The 23,450-nt window shown below is 39.6% G+C and overlaps 1 protein-coding gene across 1 annotated transcript in view; it reads right to left on the reverse strand.

The window, feature by feature from the left end:
- onecut2 (one cut homeobox 2) overlaps window positions 1–23,450 on the reverse strand; it is a 33,504-nt gene that overhangs the window by 1,765 nt on the left and 8,289 nt on the right. The window lies entirely within an intron of this gene.

Here is a 23,450-nt window from a genome sequence, read left to right on the forward strand (position 1 = left end):
AGAACCAAACACTACCCATATAGTAGTTTTTGGTCTGTGGGCTAGAACCAAACCCTACCCATACAGTAGTCTTCAGTCAGTGGGCTAGAACCAAATACTACCAAATTAGTAGTCTTGAGTTGGTGGGCTGGAACCAAACACTACCCATACACCAGTATTCAGTAATTTGTCTACACCCAAAATTACCCATATAGTAGTATTCAGTTGGTGGGCTAGAACCAAACACTACCCATATAGTAGTCTTCAGTTGGTGGGCTAGAACCAAACACTACCCATATAGTAGTCTTCTGTCAGTGGGCTAGAACCAAACACTGTCCATATAGTAGTCTTCAGTCAGTGGGCTAGAGCCAAACACTACCCATATAGTAGTCTTCAGTCAGTGGGCTAGAACCAAACACTACCCATATCATAGTTTTCAGTCAGTGGGCTAGAACCAAACACTGCCAATATAGTAGTTTTCAGTCAGTGGGCTAGAACCAAACACTACCCATATAGTAGTTTTCAGTCAGTGGGCTAGAACCAAACACTACCCATATAGTAGTCTTCAGTCAGTGGGCTAGAACCAAACACTACCCATATCGTAGTTTTCAGTCAGTGGGCTAGAACCAAACACTGCCAATATAGTAGTTTTCAGTCAGTGGGCTAGAACCAAACACTACCCATATAGTAGTTTTCAGTCAGTGGGCTAGAACCAAACACTACCCATATAGTAGTCTTCAGTCAGTGGGCTAGAACCAAACACTACCCATATCGTAGTTTTCAGTCAGTGGGCTAGAACCAAACACTGCCAATATAGTAGTTTTCAGTCAGTGGGCTAGAACCAACTACCCATATAGTAGTTTTCAGTCAGTGGGCTAGAACCAAACACTACCCTTATAGTAGTCTTCAGTCAGTGGGCTAGAACCAAACACTACCCATATAGTAGTTTTCAGTCAGTGGGCTAGAACCAAACACTACCCATATAGTAGTTTTCAGTCAGTGGGCTAGAACCAAACACTACCCATATAGTAGTTTTCAGTCAGTGGCCTAGAACCAAACACTACCCTTATAGTAGTCTTCAGTCAGTGGGCTAGAACCAAACACTACCCATATCGTAGTTTTCAGTCAGTGGGCTAGAACCAAACACTGCCAATATAGTAGTCTTCAGTCAGTGGGCTAGAACCAAACACTACCCATATAGTAGTTTTCAGTCAGTGGGCTAGAACCAAACACTACCCATATAGTAGTTTTCAGTCAGTGGGCTAGAACCAAACACTACCCATATAGTAGTTTTCAGTCAGTGGCCTAGAACCAAACACTACCCTTATAGTAGTCTTCAGTCAGTGGGCTAGAACCAAACACTACCCATATCATAGTTTTCAGTCAGTGGGCTAGAAATTAAGGGTAAAAATCAGCTCCACTTTGTTGTATGTCATCAAATGTCAACATTCCGTTCCAAGATGGCTGCCATGCCTCCCAGACACAAACACATTGCTTTCTAGCAAACTCGCCATGCACCTCAGAATAGCCCTTCAATCCATCCTTGATGTTTCACATTATTATTCTGTATATAACCATTATTCTGTATAACCATTATTCTGTATAACCATTATTCTGTATATAACCATTATTCTGTATATAACCATTATTCTGTATATAACCATTATTCTGCATATAACCATTATTCTGCATATAACCATTATTCTGTATAACCATTATTCTGTATATAACCATTATTCTGTATAACCATTATTCTGTATAACCATTATTCTGTATAACCATTATTCTCTATATAACCATTATTCTGCATATAACCATTATGTTTATAACAATTATTATATAACCATTATTCTGTCTTTCACCATTATTCTGTATAACCATTATTCTGTATATAACCATTATGTTTATAACAATTATTATATAACCATTATTCTGTTTATAAAACTTATCATAGTCTGGGTGGTTCGAGCCCTGAATGCTGATTGGCTGACAGCCGTAGTATATCAGACCGTATACCATGGGTATGACAACATTTCTTTTTACTTCTCTAATTATGTTGGTAACCAGTTTATAATAACAATAAGGCACCTCTGGGTTTGTGGTATATTTATATGCATTTGTATATATTATGGATCCCCATTAGTTCCTGACAAGGCAGCAGCTACTCTTCCTGGGGTTTATTATAGATCCCCATTAGTTCCTGCCAAGGCAGCAGATACTCTTCTTGGGGTTTATTATGGATCCCCATTAGTTCCTGCCAAGGCAGCAGCTACTCTTCCTGAGGTTTATTATCAATCCCCATTAGTTCCTGCCAAGGCAGCAGCTACTCTTCCTGGGGTTTATTATGGATCCCCATTAGTTCCTGCCAAGGCAGCAGCTACTCTTCTTGGGGTTTATTATGGATCCCCATTAGTTCCTGCCAAGGCAGCAGCTACTCTTCCTGGGGTTTATTATGGATCCCCATTAGTTCCTGCCAAGGCAGCAGCTACTCTTCCTGGGGTTTATTATGGATCCCCATTAGTTCCTGCCAAGGCAGCAGCTACTCTTCCTGGGGTTTATTATGGATCCCCATTAGTTCCTGCCAAGGCAGCAGCTACTCTTCCTGGGGTTTATTATGGATCCCCATTAGTTCCTGCCAAGGCAGCAGCTACTCTTCTTGGGGTTTATTATGGATCCCCATTAGTTCCTGCCAAGGCAGCAGCTACTCTTCCTGGGGTTTATTATGGATCCCCATTAGTTCCTGCCAAGGCAGCAGCTACTCTTCCTGGGGTTTATTATGGATCCCCATTAGTTCCTGCCAAGGCAGCAGCTACTCTTCCTGGGGTTTATTACGGATCCCCATTAGTTCCTGCCAAGGCAGCAGCTACTCTTCCTGGGGTTTATTATGGATCCCCATTAGTTCCTGCCAAGGCAGCAGCTACTCTTCCTGGGGTTTATTATGGATCCCCATTAGTTCCTGCCAAGGCAGCAGCTACTCTTCCTGGGGTTTATTACGGATCCCCATTAGTTCCTGCCAAGGCAGCAGCTACTCTTCCTGGGGTTTATTACGGATCCCCATTAGTTCCTGCCAAGGCAGCAGCTACTCTTCCTGGGGTTTATTACGGATCCCCATTAGTTCCTGCCAAGGCAGCAGCTACTCTTCCTGGGGTTTATTATGGATCCCCATTAGTTCCTGCCAAGTCATCAGCTACTCTTCCTGAGGTTTATTATGGATCCCCATTAGTTCCTGCCAAGGCAGCAGCTACTCTTCCTGGGGTTTATTATGGATCCCCATTAGTTCCTGCCAAGGCAGCAGCTACTCTTCCTGGGGTTTATTATGGATCCCCATTAGTTCCTGCCAAGGCAGCAGCTACTCTTCTTGGGGTTTATTATGGATCCCCATTAGTTCCTGCCAAGGCAGCAGCTACTCTTCCTGGGGTTTATTATGGATCCCCATTAGTTCCTGCCAAGGCAGCAGCTACTCTTCCTGGGGTTTATTATGGATCCCCATTAGTTCCTGCCAAGGCAGCAGCTACTCTTCCTGGGGTTTATTATGGATCCCCATTAGTTCCTGCCAATGCAGCAGCTACTCTTCCTGGTGTCCAGCAAATCTTAAGCACTTTATACAATTTTAAAAACATTACAATACATTAACATATTTCACAACACACTGGTGGCCCTCAGGCCCCTACTCCACCACTACCACTTATATACAGTACTAAATCTGTGTGTGTGTGTGTATTGTGTGTATGTTAGTGTGTGTATGTTAGTGTGTGTATGTTAGTGTGTGTGTGTGTGTGTGTGTGTGTGTGTGTGTGTGTGTGTGTGTGTGTGTGTGTGTGTGTGTGTGTGTGTGTGTGTGTGTGTGTGTGTGTGTATGTATGTGTCTGTGCCAATGTTTGTGTTGCTTCACAGTCCCCATTGTTCCATAAGGTGTTTTTTTAAATCTTTTTTTTATTTATCAGATTTTACTGCTGCTGTACTGTTACTTGATGTGGAATAGAGTTCCATGTTGGCATGGCTCTATGTAGTACTGTGGAATAGAGTTCCATGTTGTCATGGCTCTATGTAGTACTGTGGAATAGAGTTCCATGTAGTCATGGCTCTATGTAGTACTGTGGAATAGAGTTCCATGTAGTCATGACTCTATGTAGTACTGTGGAATAGAGTTCCATGTAGTCATGTCTCTATGTAGTACTGTGGAATAGAGTTCCATGTAGTCATGTCTCTATGTAGTACTGTGGAATAGAGTTCCATGTTGTCATGGCTCTATGTAGTACTGTGGAATAGAGTTCCATGTAGTCATGACTCTATGTAGTACTGTGGAATAGAGTTCCATGTAGTCATGTCTCTATGTAGTACTGTGGAATAGAGTTCCATGTTGTCATGGCTCTATGTAGTACTGTGGAATAGAGTTCCATGTTGTCATGGCTCTATGTAGTACTGTGGAATAGAGTTCCATGTAGTCATGGCTCTATGTAGTACTGTGGAATAGAGTTCCATGTAGTCATGGCTCTATGTAGTACTGTGGAATAGAGTTCCATGTAGTCATGGCTCTATGTAGTACTGTGGAATAGAGTTCCATGTAGTCATGGCTCTATGTAGTACTGTGTGCCTCCCATAGTTTGTTCTGAACTTGGTGACAGTGAAGAGACCTTTTGTGGCATGTCTTGTGGGGTATGCATGGGTGTCTGAGCTGTGTGCCTGTAGTTTAGACAGACAGCTCGGTGCATTCAACATGTCAATACCTCTCATAAATACAAGTAGTGATGAAGTTAATCTCTCCTCCACTTTGAGCCAGGAGACATATTATTAATGTTAGCTCTCGGTGTACATCCAAGCCGTGCTGCCCTGTTCAAAATAAATATAACCCGTATCATATCAAAATGTATTGGTCACATGGTTAGCAGATGTAAATACAAGTGTAGCGAAATGCTTGTGCTTCTAGTTCCGACAGTGCAGTAATATCTAACAAGTGATCAGCAATTCCACAACAACTACCTAATACCCACACATCTAAGTAAAGGGATGAAATAAGAATATGTACATATAAATATATGGATGAGCAATGACCGAGTGGCATAGGCAAGATGGTATAGAATACAGTATATACATATGAGACAAGTAATGCAAGATACGTACACATTATTAAAGTGACTAGTGATTCATATTTTAAAGTGGCCAATGATTTCAAATCTGTATGTAGGCAGCAGCTTCTCGGTGTTAGTGATGGCTGTTTAACAGTCTGATGGCCTTGAGATAGAAGCTTTGTTTCAGTCTCTCGGTCCCAGCTTTGATGCACCTGTACTGACCTCACCATCTGGATGGTAGCGGGATGAACAGGCAGTGGCTCGGGTGGTTGATGTCCTTCATGATCTTTTTGGTCTTCCCTGTGACATCGGGTGCTGTATGTGTCTTGGAGGTCAGGTAGTTTGCCCCCGTGATGTGTTGTGCAGACCGCACCACCCTCTGGAGAGCCTTGCGATTGTGGGCGGTGCAGTTGCCGTACCAGTCGGTGATACAGTCTGACAGGATGTTCTCAATTGTGCATCTGTAAAAGTTTGTGAGGGTTTTAGGTGACAAGCCAAATTTCGTCAGCCTCCTGAGGTTGAAGAGGCACTGTTGTGCCTTCTTCACCACACTGTCTGTGGGGGGTGGAACCATTTCAGTTTGTCGGTGATGTGTACGCCGAGGACCTTAAACATTTCCACCTTCTCCACTGCTGACCCATCGATGTGGATAGGGGGGTGCTCCCTCTGCTGTTTCCTGAAGTCCACGATCATCTCCTTTGTTTTGTTAACATTGAGTGAGATGTTGATTTCCTGACACCACACTCCGAGTGCCCTCACCTCCTCCCTGTAGGCTGTCTCATCTCTGTTGGTAATCAAACCCACTACCGTTGTGTCGTCTGCTTACTTGATGATTGAGTTGGAGGCGTGCATGGCCATGCCGTCATGGGTGAAAAGGGAGTACAGGAGGGGGCTGAGCACGCACCCTTGTAGGGCCCTAGTGTTGAGGATCAGCAAAGTGGAGAATGTTGTTTCCTACCTTCACCACCTGGGGGTCAGCCCATCAGAAAGTCCAGGACCCAGTTGCAAAGGGCAGGGTTGAGACCCAGGGCCTCAAGTTTAATGGTGAGCTTGGAGGGTACTATGGTGTTGAATGCTGAGATATAGTCGATGAACAACATTCTTGCATAGGTATTCCTCTTCCCAGATGGGATAGGGCAGTGTGCAGTGAGATGGCGATTGCATCGTCTGTGGACCTATTGGGGCGGAATGCAAATTGAAGTGTGTCTAGGGTGGCAGGTAAGGTGGAGGTGATATGGTCCTTCACTAGTCTCTCAAAGCACTTCATGATGACAGACGTGAGTGCTACGGGGCGATAGTAATTTAGTTCAGTTACCTTTGCCTTCTTGGGTACAGGAACAATATGTCCGAAAAACACACCAGCCAGCTGGTCTGCGCATGCTCTGGGGACGTGGCTAGGGGTGCCGTTTGGGCCGGCAGCTTTGCAAGGGTTAATACGTTTAAATGTCTTACGTCAGCCATTGAGAAGGAGGGGAGGGGGCACAGTCCTTGGTAGCGGGCCACGTCGATGGCACTGTATTATCCTCAAAGCGGGCAAAGAAGGTGTTCAGTTTGTCTGGAAATAAGACGTAGGTGTCCATGACGTGGCTGTTTTCTTTTTGTGGTCTGTAATTGCCTGTAGACCCTGTCACATATGTCTTGTGTCTGAGCCGTTGAATTGCTACTCCACTTTGTCCCTATACCGACATGTTGCTTGTTTGATTGCCTTGCAGAGGGAATAACTACACTGTTTATATTCGGCCATATTCCTAGTCATCTGTCCATGGTTAAATGCAGTGGTTTGCGCTTTCGGTTTTACGTGAATTCCGCCATCCAATCACGGTTTTAAACGGGGGGACAACATCTCCAATGCACTTCCTTATAAACTCACTCATCAGCGTAAGTTATTCTCTGAGGCTTCCCGGAACATTTCCCAGGCCCGTGATCAAAACAATCTTGAAGCGTGGATTCCGATTGGTCAGACCAGTGTTGAATATTACTAGTCATGGGTACATCCTGTTTGAGTTTCTGCCTATAAGACGGTAGGAGCAAAATGGAGTTGTGGTCGGATTTGCCGAAGGGAGTAAGTGGGAGGGCCTTTATTGCATTGTGGAAGTTAGAGTAGCAGTGATCCGGTGTATTTCCCGCACGAGTGCTACAATCAGTATGCTGATAGAATTTAGGTAGCCTTGTTCTCAAATTTGCTTTGTTAAAATCCCTAGCTACAATAAATACAGCCTCAGGATATATGGTTTCCAGTTTACATAGAGTCCAATGAAGTTCCTTGAGGGCCGTCGTGATATCGGCTTGAGGAGGGATATACACGGCTGTGATAATAACCGAGGATAATTATCTTGGCAGATAATATGGTCAGCATTTTATTGTAAGGAATTCTAGGTCAGGTGAACAAAAGGACTTGAGTTCCTGTATGTTGTTACGATTACACCATGAGTCGTTAATTATGAAGCATACATCTCCGCCCTTCTTCGTCCCAGAGACAGGTTTATTTCTGTTGGCGCAACACATAAATAATCCCAGTGGCTGTACCGACTCCGACAACATATCCCGAGAGAGCGATGTTGCCGTGAAACAGAGAATGTTACAATCCCGAATGTCTCTCTGGAAAGCAACCCTTGCCCTAAATTTGTCTACCTTGTTATCTAGACTGGACATTGGCGAGTAATATACTCGGAAGCAGTAGGTGGTGTGCACGCCTTCGAAGTCTGACCAGAAGGCCGCTCCGTCTACCTCGTCTGCGGCGACGTTGTTGTGGGCCGGCCTCTGGAATCAGATCCAATGTCCTGGGTGTAAACAAATGATCCGCTTCGGGAAAGTCATATTCCTGATCGTAATGTTGGTAAGTTGATGTCTCTCTTATATCAAATAGTTCTTCCCGGCTGTATGTAATAACACTTAAGATTTTCTGGACTAACAATTTAAGAAATAACACATAAAAAAATAAATACTGTATAGTTTCCAAAGTACTAGGAGCAGGGCGATCATCTCTGTCTCTGTATAACCATTATTATATAACCAATATTCTGTATATAACTATTATTATATAATCATTATTCTGTATAACCATTATTATATAACCAATATTCTGTATATAACTATTATTATATAATCATTATTCTGTATATAACCATTATTCTGTATATAACCATTATTATATAACCATTATTCTGTATATAACTATTATTATATAATCATTATTCTGTATAACCATTATTATATAACCAATATTCTGTATATAACCATTATTATATAATCATTATTCTGTATATAACCATTATTCTGTATATAACCATTATTATATAACCAATATTCTTTATATAACCATTATTATATAACCAATATTCTTTATATAACCATTATTCTGTATATAACTATTATTATATAACCATTATTCTGTATATAACCATTATTATATAACCAATATTCTGTATATAACCATTATTATATAACCAATATTCTTTATATAACCATTATTCTGTATATAACCATTATTATATAACCATTATTCTGTATATAACCATTATTATAAAACCATTAGTTTTTAGCAATTATTATGTAGACAATCCTTATTGTATACCTTTTATTTTGTAGATAAAGATTATTCTGTATATAACCATTATCTTATAATCATTATGCATTTAACCATTGTTATGTAACAATTATTCTGTATACAACCTTATTCTTCATATTCCCATTATTACATAATCATTATTATGTATTTAAACATTATTATATAACCTTTATTCTGTATATAACCATTCTTCTGTACATTATTATTAACATTATTATATAGCCATTAATATTGTATATATCCATTATTCTGTATATAACCTGTATATAGCCATTATTCTGTATGTAATCATTATGTATATAACGTTATTATATAGCCATTATTCTGTATCTAAACATTATTATATACAATTATTCTGTATATAACCATTATTCTGTAAACAGTATAACCATTTTTCTGTATATAAGAAATATTCTGTATAACCATTATTCTATATTTAACTATTCTTTTGTATATAATCATTATTATATAACTATTATTATATGTGTAACCATTATTCTGTATATACCCATTATGATATAACCATTATTCTGTATATCACCATTATTATATAACCATTATTCTGTATATAACCATTATTCTGTATAGAACCATTATGGTGCATACAACCATTACTCAGTATCTAAACATTATTCAGTATCTAAACATTATTCAGTATCTAAACATTATTCAGTAACCATTATTCTGTATATACCCATTATGATATAACCATTATTCTGTATATCACCATTATTATATAACCATTATTCTGTATAGAACCATTATGGTGCATACAACCATTACTCAGTATCTAAACATTATTCAGTATCTAAACATTATTCAGTATCTAAACATTATTCAGTAACCATTATTCTGTATAGAACCATTATGGTGCATACAACCATTATTCAGTCTCTAAACATTATTCAGTATCTAAACATTATTCAGTATCTAAACATTATTCCGTATCTAAACATTATTCAGTATCTAAACATTATTCAGTATCTAAACATTATTCAGTAACCATTATTCTGTATAGAACCATTATTATAAACTGGGTGGTTCCAGCCCTGAATGCTGATTGGCTGACAGCCTTGCTATTTGAGACCGTATACCACGGGTATGACAAAACAGTTATTTTTACTGCTCTAATTACATTGGTAACCAGTTTATAATATAGCAATAAGGCACCTAGGGGGGTTGTGGTATATGGCCAATATACAACGGCTAAGGGCTGTATCCAGGCACTCCGTGTTGCATCGTGCCTAAGAACAGCCCTTAGCCGTGATATATTTCCCATATACCACACCCCCTCATGCCTTATTGCTTAATTATATAACCATTATTCTGTATATAGCCATTATGTTTATAACCATTATTATATACCATTATTCTGTATAACCATTATTCTGTATAACCATTATTCTGTATAACCATTATTCTGTATAACCTTTATTCTGTATAACCATTATTCTGTTTAATCATTATTCTGTATAACCATTATTATATACCATTATTCTGTATAACCATTATTCTGTTTATAACCTTTATTCTGTATATAACCATTACTATTATTATTATTATTATTATTATTATTATTCTGTATATAACCATTACTCTGTGTATAATATAATCTCCCAGTGGAGACAGAAATAGATTGAGACCCTTGACGTGTCTGGAGCTGTATCCCTGACACTCATCTCCAGGCCTGGGTTTAAGGTTTGATCTCCCTGAATTAGGTATGCACAACTGAGACCCAGATAGATCGATAAAAACTCAATTGAGTACAAAACTATTATGTAAGGGGAACTATCCAAGGAAGAGGGTTGAGGGTTGTAAAATAAACACGGGTCTATCCCAACATCTCCCCCTAATCCTCCTCTTCCCCCTATCCTCTTCTACCCCATATCTCCCTAATCCTCCTCTACCCCTAATCCTCCTCTACCCCTATCCTCCTAATCCTCCTATCCCTCTAATCCTCCTCTACCCCTATCCCCCTAATCCTCCTCTTCCCCCTATCCTCTTCTACCCCATATCTCCCTAATCCTCCTCTACCACTATCTCCCTAGTCCTCCTCAACCCATATCCCCCTAATCCTCCGCTACCCCTAATCCTCCTTTACCCCTATCCTCCTAATCCTCCTATCCCCCTAATCCTCCTCTACTCCTAATCCTCCGCTACCCCTAATCCTCCTCTACCCCTATCCCCCTAATCCTCCTCTCCCCCTAGTCCTCCTCAACCCATATCCCCCTAATCCTCCTAATATTTCTACCCTAAACCGCCTCCAACCACATTTGAGAGAATTTGGCAGTATGTCCAACCGGCAGAGCCCAAGACCTCCACATCCGGCTTCTTCACCTGCCGGATTGTCTGAGACCAGCCACCTGGGCAGCTGATGAAACAGAGGAGTATTTCTGTCTGTAATAAAGCTCTTTTGTGGGGAAAAACTCATTGTGATTGGCTGGGCCTGGCTCCCCAGTGTGTGGGATTGGCTCCCAAGTGGGTGGGCCTATGCCTTCCCAGGCCCACCCATGACTGTGCCCCTGCCCGGTCATGTGAAATCCATACATTAGTGCCCAATTAATTTATTTCAATTGACTAATTTCCTTATATGAAGTGTAACTCGGTAAAATCAATGAAAATTGTTGCATTGATATTTTTGTTCAGTATAGTTAAATCAAACATATAGGCCTAGTTTTATCTAGTTTTAGGCATTAATATACCACTCACACAGCCGCTAAATGATGTAGGCTGAATATCCAGCTAGTAAACAGAAGGCTACTATATGAAGCATGTCCAAGATGTAAAAATAAAGACACAAGGTTTACTTAATGGGCCTAATTAGAAATAATGTCATTTTACACCGTTCATAGCAGAAACCAATTCGTATGTTTATAGCCCGGAGGGCTCTGTCCTGTTTCTCTCTCACACCCATCATCACTCTTGCGGTGAAATGTGAAACTAAAAACAATTCCACCAGGAGGTGGCAGTATTCACTGACAATTCTCTCAGACAGACACCACTGATATGCTTGTAATTTTAACGGGGGGGGGGTTCTTCTTGCTAACTAGGACTAATCCTAGCGCATCATTACAGTATTTCTCAGTCGATTCTTGATACGACTTGTACAAATTCCAAATCATCTAGTCACTTGTGTACATCATTAAAGCAATTTCTTATTCCTTTGATCAAATTGCAATTGATAATGTACAAGTGTCAGCTTTTTTTTCCCCACTGGTTGTCCAGTCTCTTTCAATCAATAACCCACATACAGTAATATGTAAATAGTACTGTTGAAATTGATATATGCCATAGAAGTGCAGCCTTGTGCATTTTCAATACAGTAACTGTAAACTAGGACTAATCCTAGCGCATCATTAAAACAGACAAAACCACCTGCGTATGATGATGGATTATGTCACAATTATTACGGAGACGTTTCACAATAACACAATTTAGGGTAGGCTAGCCCATCTCCGCTATAAGGTCAAATAAATGTAAACCTACTAAAAAAATATATATATTTTTTTAAACAGAACATTTCCAGACTACATTATTAATTGCACATCCGGATATAGAAACTGACATCTCTGTAGTGCATCAAAACAATGAAAATTGTTGCAGTGGTCGTTGTCTTTAACAGCCGTATTCGAGCTCCATTTTGTTTTGGTGCAGAATTGCAGTTTAGTTTATAAATACATTGATAAAGGGGTACATAGGACTGACAACATGAAATAGGCCGACTATGAAGCTTCAAATATTTCAGTCCCTTTTTACAAAGGCTATTCACCCTGTGGCTGCAACATGCCGACATTATAATGTAGCTATAGACTAACAATAGAAACGGGAGACTATTGGTGGTTGCTAAAAATTAATTGGTGACTAATCTAAGTATCTCATAGAACAAATCCCAATTCAAATTTCATGACCGTAAATTGTTACAATCAGTAAATTATGTTACTAAAATACTATTGCCTAGGCTTACGTCAGATTACTGATAAAACAACAACAAAAAGGCTTCCTGGTAACCATGTTACAAAAAGGCTTCCTGGTAACCATGTTACAAAAAGGCTTCCTGGTAACCATGTTACAAAAAAGCTTCCTGGTAACCATGTTACAAAAAGGCTTCCTGGTAACCATGTTACAAAAAGGCTTCCTGGTAACCATGTTACAAAAAGGCTTCCTGGTAACCATGTTACAAAAAGGCTTCCTGATAACCATGTTACAAAAGGCTTCCTGGTAACCATGTTACAAAAAGGCTTCCTGATAACCATGTTACAAAAAGGCTTCCTGGTAACCATGTTACAAAAAGGCTTCCTGGTAACCATGTTACAAAAAGGCTTCCTGATAACCATGTTACAAAAAGGATTCCTGGTAACCATGTTACAAAAAGGCTTCCTGGTAACCATGTTACAAAAAGGCTTCCTGGTAACCATGTTACAAAAAGGCTTCCTGGTAACCATGTTACAAAAAGGCTTCCTGGTAACCATGTTACAAAAAGGCTTCCTGGTAACCATGTTACAAAAAGGATTCCTGGTAACCATGTTACAAAAAGGATTCCTGATAACCATGTTACAAAAAGGCTTCCTGATAACCATAAAACAAAAGCACATTAATTAAGGCCAACACCTTCATGTGATGATGAAATGATCTATTATGTATATTAGTATTATATCTATTATTTATATTAGTATTATATCTATTATGTATATTAGTATTATATATATTATGTATATTAGTATTATATATATTATTTATATTAGTATTATATCTATTATGTATATTAGTATTATATATATTATGTATATTAGTATTATATATATTATGTATATTAGTATTATATATATTATTTATATTAGTATTATATATATTATGTATATTAGTATTATATATATTATTTATATTAGTATTATATATATTATGTATATTAGTATTATATATATTATGTATATTAGTATTATATATATTATGTATATTAGTATTATATATATTATGTATATTAGTATTATATATATTATGTATATTAGTATTATATATATTATGTATATTAGTATTATATATATTATGTATATTAGTATTATATATATTATTTATATTAGTATTATATCTATTATGTATATTAGTATTATATCTATTATGTATATTAGTATTATATATATGATGTATATTAGTATTATATATATTATGTATATTAGTATTATATTATGTATATTAGTATTATATATATTATGTATATTAGTATTATATATATTATGTATATTAGTATTATATATATTATGTATATTAGTATTATATATATTATGTATATTAGTATTATATTATGTATATTAGTATTATATATATTATGTATATTAGTATTATATATATTATGTATATTAGTATTATATCTATTATTTATATTAGTATTATATATATATATTTATATTAGTATTATATATATTATGTATATTAGTATTATATCTATTATTTATATTAGTATTATATATATATTATTTATATTAGTATTATATATATTATGTATATTAGTATTATATATATTATTTATATTAGTATTATATATATGATGTATATTAGTATTATATATATTATTTATATTAGTATTATATATATTATGTATATTAGTATTATATATATTATTTATATTAGTATTATATATATTATTTATATTAGTATTATATATATTATTTATATTAGTATTATATATATTATGTATATTAGTATTATATATATTATTTATATTAGTATTATATATATTATTTATATTAGTATTATATATATTATGCCTCATGATGTTCTATCATGCTTAGGCTACAGTCCCCGAAAACCACCAAAGCAATTGCTAACCCAGGATGCATAAAAACGGCATGTAAAAGTTTCAATCTCCTTCGTCAATGAAAGTCTATGCTCCAGTGATTCAATCAAGGTTCGTTCCACATAGGATACAGTAGGATCAAAAACACAATTGTATTTTTCAGAGAATGATTTACCATTTCCAAAGGAGAGGAAAAGGGGAAGTTAGTGTTGTTGTTGTTTTTTAAAAATAAGGGTAGGTTCCATCCTCTCAAATAAAACGGAAGGATCTCAATCCTGATCTCTCTTTTAACGAACATATTAAGAATATTTCAATGACAGCTTTTTTTCCATCTACGTAACATTGCAAAAAATCTGAAACTTTCTGTCCAAAAATGTGACCTTTTGTCACTTCTAGATTAGACTTCTGCAATGCTCTACTCTCCGGCTACCAGGATAAAGCACTAAATAAACTTCAGTTAGTGCTAAACACCACTGCTAGAATCTTGACTAGAACCAAAAAATGTGATCATATTACTCCAGTGCTAGCCTCTCTACACTGGCTTCCTGTTAAGGCTAGGGCTGATTTCAAGGTTTTACTGCTAACCTACAAAGCATTACATGGGCTTGCTCCTACCTATGTCTCCGATTGGTCCTGCCGTACATACCTACACGTACGCTAAGGTCACAAGACGCAGGCCTCCTTACTGTCCCTAGAATTTCTAAGCAAACACTTGGAGGCAGGGCTTTCTCCTATAGAGCTCCATTGTTATGGAACGGTCTGCCTATCCATGTGAGAGACAAAGACTCGGTCTCGACCTTTAAGTCTTTATTGAAGACTCATCTCTTCAGTAGGTCCTATGATTGAGTGTAGTCTAGCCCAAGGGTGTGAAGGTGAACGGAAAGGCACTGGAGCGACGAACCGCAGGTTCCCCTCTCTCCAGTTGGATTCTCTGCCTCTAACCCTATTATTACAGGGGCTGAGTCACTGGCTTACTGGTGCTCTTCCATGCCGTCCCTAGGAGGGGTGCGTCACTTGAGTGGGTTGAGTCACTGACGTGATCTTCCTGTTGGAGTATTTGACCTGTCTGTGAATTTAAATATGCTCCCTCTAATTCTGTCTCTCTCCCCCTCCCCTGAGCCCTGGGACAATGCCTCAGGACTACCTGGCCTGATGACTCCTTACTGTCCCTGGTCGACTCTCTCTCTATTCCGCACCTGCTGTCTCTAACTCTGAATGATCTGCTATGAAAAGCCAACTGACATTTACTCCTGAGATGCTGACCTGTTGCACCCTCTACAACCATCTGACCCTGCTGGTCATCTATGAACGTTTGAACATCTTGGCCATGTTCTGTTATAATCTCCACCCGGCACAGCCAGAAGAGAACTGGCCACCCCTCATAGCCTGGTGCCTCTCTAGGTTTCTTCCTAGGTTTTGGCTTTTCTAGGGAGTTTTTCCTAGCCACCGTGCTTCTACACCTGCATTGCTTGCTGTTTGGAGTTTTAGGCTGGGTTTCTGTACAGCACTTTGAGACATCAGCTGATGTAAGAAGGGCTTTATAAATACATTTGATTGAATGATGGATCAATGAGGTAGGCTTCCCTCTTTCGTCAGAGGGATAAGTAGCCTATAATAGGATGTGGTATGTTTCTAACGGGACACTGCTAAAGAAGATCCTCAGTGAAGATATTGTAACGCATCTAACCAGCGTAGAGCTGTCTGATTTGTCACGTTTTGAGGTGCTTAAAACCGTGAATTCGTTGAATTATTTTTATTACCAGTATTTCATATCCATTGTCACGAATATCACCGAAGGTGGCTCCCCTTCTGGTTCGGGTGGCGCTCGGCGGGCGTCGTCGCCGGTCTACTAGCTGCCACCGATCCTTTGTTCCGTGTTCGTTTGGTTTTGTCTAATTGGTTACACCTGTTCCTTGTTTGGTTGTTAGGGAGGGGTTATTTAAGTTTGTTTATCCCGCTTCTGTTTGTGCGGGCTTGTTCTTCTGTGTTTGTGAGAGGTGTTAGTGTTTGTTGGGTTTTCTCGCTGTCCTAGTATTTCACAATAGGGTACTATTTTGTTTTATAGTTACACCTGTGTTGGGTATAACTATTTTGTTCCTGTGATTATTTTGGACATTAAAGCGTGTTTTTTCCCGCATCCTTTGCTCTCTGCGCCTGATGTTGTGCACCATAGGCTAATGAGAATAGAATGATGAGTGTCATGTCTTGGGTTCTCTGACTGTTGGTTTCTGGTATTAATATCCAATTGACCCAAGAGAAAACTATAGTAAAGGTAAATAAAGACTATTTCTATATGTGAAAATCCTCTACTATATATTACGCATATTAATTCTGATTTTTCTATGACATATAAAGATCTACAGTTGAAGTCGGAAGTTTACATACACCTTAGCCAGATACATTTAAACTCAGTTTTAAACAATTCCTGACATTTAATCCTTGTAAAAATCCCTGTCTTAGGTCAGTTAGAATCACCACTTTATTTTAAGAATGTGAAATGTCAGAATAATAGTAGAGAGAATTATTTATTTCAGCTTTTATTTCTTTCATCACATTCCCAGTGGGTCAGAAGTTTACATACACTCAATTAGTATTTGGTAGCATTGCCTTTAAATTGTTTAACTTGGGTCAAACGTTTTGGGTAGCCTTCCACAAGCTTGCCACAATAAGTTGGGTGAATATTGGCCCATCCCTCCTGACAGAGCTGGTATAACTGAGTCAGGTTTGTAGGCCTCCTTGCTCGCACACACTTTTTCAGTTCTGGCTTTTTTATGGCGGTTTTGAAGCAGTGGCTTCCTCCTTGCTGAGCGGCCTTTCAGGTTATGTCGATATAGGCATCGTTTTACTGTGGATATAGATACTTTTGTACCTGTTTCCTCCAGCATCTTCACAAGGTCCTTTGCTATTGTTCTGGGATTGATTTGCACTTTTCGCACCACAGTATGTTCATCTCTAGGAGACAGAGTGCCTCTCCTTCCTGAGCGGTATGACGGCTGCTTGGTCCCATGGTGTTTAAACTTGTGCACTATTGTTTGTACAGATGAACGTGGTACCTTCAGTCATTTGGAATTGCTCCCAAGGATGAACCAGACTTATGGAGGTCTCCAATATTTTTCTGAGGTCTTGGCTGATATCTTTTGATTTTCCCATGATGTCAATTAAAGCGGCACTGAGTTTGAAGGTAGGCTTTGAAATACATCCACAGGTACACCTCCAATGGACTCAAATGATGTCAATTAGCCTATCAGAACTTCTAAAGTCATGACTTCCAAGCTGTTTAAAGGTACAGTCAACTTAGTGTATGTGTCACGCCCTGATCTGTTTCATCTGTGATTGTTTCCACCTTCTCCAGGTGTCACTTATTTCCCCCCAGTGTATTTATCCTTGTGTTTCCTGTCTCTCTGTGCCAGTGTATTTATCCCTGTGTTTCCTGTCTCTCTGTACCAGTGTATTTATCCCTGTGTTTCCTGTCTCTCTGTGCCAGTGTATTTATCCCTGTGTTTCCTGTCTCTCTGTGCCAGTGTATTTATCCCTGTGTTTCCTGTCTCTCTGTGCCAGTGTATTTATCCCTGTGTTTCCTGTCTCTCTGTGCCAGTGTATTTATCCCTGTGTTTCCTGTCTCTCTGTGCCAGTGTATTTATCCTTGTGTTTCCTGTCTCTCTGTGCCAGTGTATTTATCCCTGTGTTTCCTGTCTCTCTGTGCCAGTGTATTTATCCCTGTGTTTCCTGTCTCTCTGTGCCAGTGTATTTATCCCTGTGTTTCCTGTCTCTCTGTACCAGTGTATTTATCCCTGTGTTTCCTGTCTCTCTGTACCAGTGTATTTATCCCTGTGTTTCCTGTCTCTCTGTGCCAGTGTATTTATCCTTGTGTTTCCTGTCTCTCTGTGCCAGTGTATTTATCCCTGTGTTTCCTGTCTCTCTGTGCCAGTGTATTTATCCCTGTTTTTCCTGTCTCTCTGTGTCAGTGTATTTATCCTTGTGTTTCCTGTCTCTCTGTGCCAGTGTATTTATCCCTGTGTTTCCTGTCTCTCTGTGCCAGTGTATTTATCCCTGTGTTTCCTGTCTCTCTGTGCCAGTGTATTTATCCCTGTGTTTCCTGTCTCTCTGTGCCAGTGTATTTATCCCTGTGTTTCCTGTCTCTCTGTGCCAGTGTATTTATCCCTGTGTTTCCTGTCTCTCTGTCCCAGTGTATTTATCCCTGTGTTTCCTGTCTCTCTGTGCCAGTGTATTTATCCCTGTGTTTCCTGTCTCTCTGTGCCAGTGTATTTATCCCTGTGTTTCCTGTCTCTCTGTGCCAGTGTATTTATCCCTGTGTTTCCTGTCTCTCTGTACCAGTGTATTTATCCCTGTGTTTCCTGTCTCTCTGTGCCAGTGTATTTATCCCTGTGTTTCATGTCTCTCTGTACCAGTGTATTTATCCCTGTGTTTCCTGTCTCTCTGTGCCAGTGTATTTATCCCTGTGTTTCATGTCTCTCTGTACCAGTGTATTTATCCCTGTGTTTCCTGTCTCTCTGTCCCAGTGTATTTATCCCTGTGTTTCATGTCTCTCTGTACCAGTGTATTTATCCCTGTGTTTCCTGTCTCTCTGTCCCAGTGTATTTATCCCTGTGTTTCCTGTCTCTCTGTGCCTGTGTATTTATCCCTGTGTTTCCTGTCTCTCTGTACCAGTGTATTTATCCCTGTGTTTCCTGTCTCTCTGTGCCAGTGTATTTATCCCTGTGTTTCCTGTCTCTCTGTGCCAGTGTATTTATCCCTGTGTTTCCTGTCTCTCTGTGCCAGTGTATTTATCCCTGTGTTTCCTGTCTCTCTGTGCCAGTGTATTTATCCCTGTGTTTCCTGTCTCTCTGGGCCAGTGTATTTATCCCTGTGTTTCCTGTCTCTCTGTACCAGTGTATTTATCCCTGTGTTTCCTGTCTCTCTGTGCCAGTTCGTATTGTATGTTTCCAAGTCAACCAGCGTTTTTCCCGTTCGCCTGCTTTTTGCATTCTCCTTTTTCTAGTCCTCCCGGTTTTGATCCTTGCCTAATTCTGGACTTTGTACCCGCCTGCCTGACCATTCTGTCTGCCTTGACTATGAGCCTGTCTGCCACTCTGTACCTCCTGGACTCTGATCTGGTTTTGACCTTTTTGCCTGTCCATGACCATTCTCTTGCCTACCCCTTTGGATTAATAAACATTGTCAGATTCCAACCATCTGCCTCCTGTGTCTACATTTGGGTCTCGCCTTGTGCCTTGATAGTAGGTAACCTCCTGACCCACTGGAATTGTGATACAATGAGTTATAAGTGAAATAATCTGTCTGTAAACAATTGTTGGAAAAATTACTTGTGTCATGCAAAGTATATCAAATACATAATTGGAAACTAATGGTAGTGATTTAGAGCCTGACATTACATAGTGTAGTGTAAACCACATGTCTTAGAGCCTGACATTACATACTGTAGTGTAAACCACATGTCTTAGAGCCTGACATTACATAGTGTAGTGTAAACCACATGTCTTAGAGCCTGACATTACATACTGTAGTGTAAACCACATGTCTTAGAGCCTGACATTACATACTGTAGTGTAAACCACATGTCTTAGAGCCTGACATTACATACTGTAGTGTAAACCACATGTCTTAGAGCCTGACATTACATACTGTAGTGTAAACCACATGTCTTAGAGCCTGACATTACATAGTGTGTCAAGTCAAGTGAGACTCTGGATTTTAAGTGGTCAGAGGACACACAGTGGCCATGTAAGAAAAGGAGAACAGAAAGAGCACTTTGCTTTCCACATCAAATGGTTTCATTTTTACCCATCAGCATCAAGAGTGCCCTGGTCCGCAAAGTGATTACATACTATGATCGTGTCGGTCTCACTGCCAAGCTACAAGAAAGAGAGGAAAAAACCTTTTCAGAATAACTCCCAAAACGAGCATCACGACCCAACATTGACCATTAAAACTATATAAACAGATCAATAAGAACATTCTATTGACACAGGTGCGTAATGGTTACTTCACACTACATTCCATATAAGAACCAGACCCAGTGGAAAGAGATCAACTGTATACCAGCTTGCCAAATGGAGAAACACCTTATTCCCTATATAGTGCACTATTTTTGACCAAAGCCCCTAAGCCCTATGGGCCCCGGGTTAAATGTAGTGCATTAAATAGGGAATAGGATTATCATTTGATAGCTTATCAACTGGCAGCTTCATTAAATAGTACCAACAATACACCAGTCTCAATGTCAACAGTGAAGAGGCGACTCCGGGATGCTGGCCTTCTAGGCAGAGTTGCAAAGAAAAAGCCATATCTCAGACTGGCCAATAAAAAGAAAAGATTAAGATGGGCAAAAGAACACAGACACTGGGCAGAGGAACTCTGCCTAGTCGCCTCTTCACTGTTGACTTTGAGACTGGTGTTTTACAGGTACTATTTAATGAAGCTGCCAGTTGAGGACTTGTGAAGCATCTGTTTCTCAAACTAGACACTCTAATGTACTTGTCCTCTTGCTCAGTTGTGCACCGGGGCCTCCCACTCCTCTTTCTATTCTGGTTAGGGCCAGTTTGCGCTGTTCAGTGAAGGGAGTAGTACACAGCGTTGTACGAGATCTTCAGTTTCTTGGCAATTTCTCACATGGAATAGCCTTCATTTCTCAGAACAAGAATAGACTGATGAGGTTCAGAAGAAAGTTTTTTTCTGGCCATTTTGAGCCTGTAATCGAACCCACAAATGCTGATGCTCCAGATACTCAAGTAGTCTAAAGAAGGTCAGTTTTATTGCTTATTTAATCAGAACAACAGTTTTCAGCTGTGCTAACATAATTGCAAAAAGGGTTTTCTAATAATCAATTAGTCTTTTAAAATGATAAACTTGGATTAGCTAACACAATGTGCCATTGGAACACAGGAGTGATGGTTGCTGATAATGGGCCTCTGTACGCCTATGTAGATATTTCATAAAAACATCTGACGTTTCCAGCTACAATAGTCATTTACAACATTAACAATGTCTACACTGTATTTCTGATCAATTTGATGTTATTTTAATGTACAATCAATGTGCTTTTCTTTGAAAAACAAGGATATTTCTAAGTGACCCCAACTTTTAGCTAGCGGATTTCCTTAATGTGCTGCTGCTCTTAGCTCTCCGGCCTAGCTAGCTAGCGGATGACCTTAATGTGCTGCAGCTCTTAGCTCTCCGGCCTAGCTAGCTAGCGGATGTCCTTAATGTGCTGCTGCTCTTAGCTCTCCGGCCTAGCTAGCTAGCGGATGACCTTAATGTGCTGCAGCTCTTAGCTCTCCGGCCTAGCTAGCTAGCGGATGTCCTTAATGTGCTGCTGCTCTTAGCTCTCCGGCCTAGCTAGCTAGCGGATGACCTTAATGTGCTGCAGCTCTTAGCTCTCCGGCCTAGCTAGCTAGCGGATGTCCTTAATGTGCTGCTGCTCTTAGCTCTCCGGCCTAGCTAGCTAGCGGATGTCCTTAATGTGCGGCTGCTCAGAGATGATAGTGTCGGATAAAGAGAGATGAGACTGATTAGCAGACACTTCTGGCTAACAACAGACATACAGACACTTCTGGCTAACAACAGACAGACATACAGACACTTCTGGCTAACAACAGACATGCAGACACTTCTGGCTAACAACAGACATACAGACACTTCTGGCTAACAACAGACAGGCAGACAGACACTTCCTGCTAACAACAGACATGCAGACAGACACTTCCTGCTAACAGACAGGCAGACAGACACTTACTGCTAACAGACAGGCAGACACTTCCTGCTAACAACAGACAAGCAGACACTTCCAGCTAACAAGACAGACACTTTCTGCTAACAACAGACAGAGATGGCATACTCTACATGTGCGCTGTGAGTCTAACTGACACAATTTCATAGCATTCATCCCTATCAGAGACTGCACAAAGGATAGATTGTGAGATTGTTTAAATGCATGCACGCACACACACGCAAACTCACGCACACTGACTGGCACGCAAACTGATTGACACAGACACAGACACAGACACAGAATTTCTCCTCTCTCTCTCTCTCTCTCTCTCTCTCGCTCTCTGTCTCTCTCTCTCTCTCTCTCTAATCAGCAGGATAAAGGTGGGAGTCTGGCAGCCTATCTAGGACTCACAGTGTCCACATAGTGATGATGACATCACCAGCCAGCGTCCAAAGGTCTGTAACCAGACTTATTTATTAGCCCTGTGAAACAACCAATCACAGTTCATTTTCATTGACTTTTAGTGATGTCACTGTACTGATGAGGAAATAGTCTCAGAGGGATTTTGGTCAAATAAAATAAAAAATCCTGTTCCTTCCTATAACCAAGTATGTACCATTAGGGATGGACACACACAGACACACAGACACACAGACACACAGACACACACACACAACCTAGGATACGCTCAGACCCAAACGAATCAACAAGCCCTTTTAGTTATGTGCTTTTCTACGACAACTGATGAATCTTATTAATACTCCTCACTACTGCAGATACATATAGCAAGGTATCAACCACATAGTCGTCAAACTGTTCAGCGTCTTGGTTGCTTTAATCAACCATAGTAGTCAAACTGTTCAGCGTCTTGGTTGCTTTAATCAACCATAGTCGTCTAACTGTTCAGCGTCTTGATTGCTTTAATCAACAACTTGGTCGTCAAACTGTTCAGCGTCTTGGTTGCTTTAATCAACAACTTAGTCGTCAAACTGTTCAGCGTCTTGGTTGCTTTAATCAACAACTTAGTCGTCAAACTGTTCAGCGTCTTGGTTGCTTTAATCAACAACTTAGTCGTCAAACTGTTCAGCGTCTTGGTTGCTTTAATCAACAATTTAGTAGTCTAACTGTTCAGCGTATCTTGGTTGCTTTAAGTAGAATATGGCCGACAAATTTATCCTAAAACAAAATGACTAATCCAGTAAGATTCTGAAAAGGTTAAATAGTTTGATTGCTACTAAAACATCACACATCCAAAAGCATAGTGTTGGTTCAGTGCTTTTGTCTAGAGACAGAGAGGGGCTGCATGTGACCCAG

This window comes from Oncorhynchus tshawytscha, linkage group LG09 (genome assembly GCF_018296145.1).
Source record: "Oncorhynchus tshawytscha isolate Ot180627B linkage group LG09, Otsh_v2.0, whole genome shotgun sequence".
Taxonomy (NCBI): Eukaryota; Metazoa; Chordata; class Actinopteri; order Salmoniformes; family Salmonidae; genus Oncorhynchus; species Oncorhynchus tshawytscha.